At 51.9% G+C, this 2,645-nt stretch overlaps 1 protein-coding gene across 3 annotated transcripts in view; it reads right to left on the bottom strand.

The window, feature by feature from the left end:
• Positions 1-2,645, bottom strand: part of ST3GAL6 (ST3 beta-galactoside alpha-2,3-sialyltransferase 6) — a 51,675-nt gene that overhangs the window by 42,814 nt on the left and 6,216 nt on the right. For 2 of the 3 annotated variants that reach the window (XM_010719973.3, XM_019619062.2), the window contains exon 1: positions 488-676. The gene's annotated coding sequence lies outside the window, so the exon portion shown is untranslated. Of the gene's footprint in view, positions 1-487; positions 677-2,645 lie in introns of those variants that run through there. The other variant, XM_031556225.1, reaches the window with a different exon arrangement.

Here is a 2,645-nt window from a genome sequence, read left to right as displayed (position 1 = left end):
GGCAGCCCCACGGCGTGGTCGAGCGCGCGGAGCTCGGCTTTGCCAGGAAGTTTCCGAGGACCTCTGGGAAAGGTCTGGGACATCTCATCCCGGCAGCTCGAGCCAATTACGAGTGCAGCTCGCCTTCGAGACTGCTTGCGGAGGCAGGCTCCGTCCCTCTGGCAGAGCGTTCAGTTCCCGGAGTGCTTTCGGCGAAGGACGCGCGGAGCGGCGCCAGCCCATACGGCTCTGCCTCTGAACGCCGGGTGATTTACATGGAGCAGTAGCGGCTGTCGCTTTTGGTGCGTACTTGGAGGAGGCTCTAAAGCCGTAAACTTATTTGAGGGTAGCTGGGAGCTTCCCCAGCTGACATAACAAAAGAGCGAAGAGATGTCCCATCGGGAAACGAGCGCTCTGTTCGCCAGCCGCTGTGGGTGCAACACCCTCCGAGCCTACGCAGCAGAGCACAAAGCTAGACGGGCTCCGTACAGCAAATGCATCCACTTACCAATTGCCAACAGGAAAGGGACTTCGGATCAGATCAAAACACGCAGCTTCTTATCGCGGCCGTACCGGCCGCAAACAGCTCCAGCCCGACTTCCGCACGCTTACGGTAATGATGAGAAAGAAGAGCGGGGCTTCGTTCAGCTGAGCCCCACCTGCAAAAGAAAACGTGGAAGGAAGCATGCTGTGCGTTAGGATGAAGGTGGTGTTTAACTCGCGTCTGCTGAAGCTCCTCCTCAGCTTATATCGAAGCCTTCCAGGGGAGGAGAGCCTCGTGTGAGGGAAGGCACCGCGCTGCTCCATCCCCCGCGCGTCCTCCCTCACCGACTGCGGTTACAGCGACTGCTGTTTCCTTCTGCCCGCCCGCGCAGCCGCCTGTGGAAAGCACTGACCCAAGCCTGGGCAGCGAGGGGAAACAGGGCACCCGCTCGAGAAGTGAAAACTGAAAAGCCAAGCAAGCTGAGGGGCACAGGGTTCTCCCTCTCCATGCCGATTGCCAATCACGCGAAAGCCCACAGGGCACCGGGGGAGGAACTGGTTCTAGAAATCTGCTGCAGAACAGGGCTGCACCTGTGCCACCCTGCGTTACCGGCCCGGAGACAGCCGGGGGTTCCTGGAAAGTCTCTGCTCGCCACGAGGCTCGCATTGATATAAAACTCAATGGCTCTGTGAATGATAAAACAACGACAAAAATCATCTTGTTTTGAAAGCACGTGCTGCATCCGTGTTGCATTTTTTGTGATGGGGGCTGTGCCGCGCTACAGGAAAGCGGAGGGGTTGCTAATATTTTAATTGTCCTTTCCTGTCATTGACATTTCCTGCCTCAAACATCACAATCCTCAGCACTGCTAATCTGTATTTTTTTTCTACGCGGTGCATCAGGAGTGTGCTGTAGCGATATGAGAGAACATTGCTTCCTTCACTGGAAGTGAAGCTTCTGGGTATTTTTGGTGGTTACCATTGCCACTGCTGTGGTCAGCCTCAGAAAGTACAGAGAATGCCCAGGGGTGGAGTCTGGGAAGCAGAACTTCAGTATGGTCTAGATGTACGCGCAGTGACATCACAGCTAAAAGATGGGAAATTCAGTCTGTTCTTAAGAGACTCTCCAACCCTGCAGCCAAACGAGGTGGCTTCAAGCGTGTTCTGGGCTGTGAACCAAAGTTCAGGCTGTTGTAATTTGTCTTGCCTTGAGCTGAAAATACCTTCATACTTTTGATCCCTTCTCTTGAGAGGATCCTCAGGTCTTCACCCTTTGCACCTTGACACTTACAAAACAATGCTACTTCAAAGCATCTAGTTAAAATATCTGCCTTCTAACATTATTTATTAATGCTGCTGTTATATTTTTCCTTTCACCTCTCATCTTTTCTGTCCATACCTTTCAATTCACCCCAATGGGCACAAAAACAATTGAATAAAAAAACCATTATGGTTGCACAATGAAGGAGTCAGAAGTTAGGAAATAGCGAAGAACTGGCTATATTACTTCACCTCAATCCCCTTGCATGTGTGTGCTTCATGACAGGCTCAAATTACACAGTCCTGCACTATGTCACTTTGGCCTTACTTCACTTGGTGAGGCACATCCTTTGTTCAAGACACAGGACGGGCCAGCTTAGGGATGTGCCAGGTTTCTACAGCACAAGATAGTGGGACAATTCACTGCAGAGGAGCATAGGAAACCTTGAGGAAATGAATACTATTCCTGTCTCTGTTCCAGACAGGATGCTTATGCTGCAGCTGCATCTTTTGCACATGAGTTCATGAGCATGAACTAACTTCACACCAGCTAGCCTGGGTATTAATAACAGCACAGTGTGGGTCTCTGGGCAGGGAGACGGCAGCTGGCTTGTGGATTCTGTGGGAGTCTTGCACAATGTGTGTAAGTCTAGGAAGAGCAAAGAATTCACAGTTGCAGGAGACGAAGGGAGTGGTTTTAAACTCAGGGGGGATCAAGGGGGAATGGTTTTAAACTGAGACAGGGGAGGTTTAGGTTAGATATTAGGAGGAAGGTTTTCACACAGAGGATGGTGACACACTGGAACAGGTTGCCCAAGGAGGTTGTGGATGCCCCATCCCTGGAGGCATTCAAGGCCAGGCTGGATGTGGCTCTAGGGCAGCCTGGTCTGGTGGTTGGAGACCCTGCACAGAGCAGGGGGGTT

Source organism: Meleagris gallopavo, chromosome 1 (assembly GCF_000146605.3).
Source record: "Meleagris gallopavo isolate NT-WF06-2002-E0010 breed Aviagen turkey brand Nicholas breeding stock chromosome 1, Turkey_5.1, whole genome shotgun sequence".
Taxonomy (NCBI): domain Eukaryota; kingdom Metazoa; phylum Chordata; class Aves; order Galliformes; family Phasianidae; genus Meleagris; species Meleagris gallopavo.
Note: the sequence above shows the minus strand (reverse complement) of the source record. Positions and strands in the feature narration are given on the sequence as shown.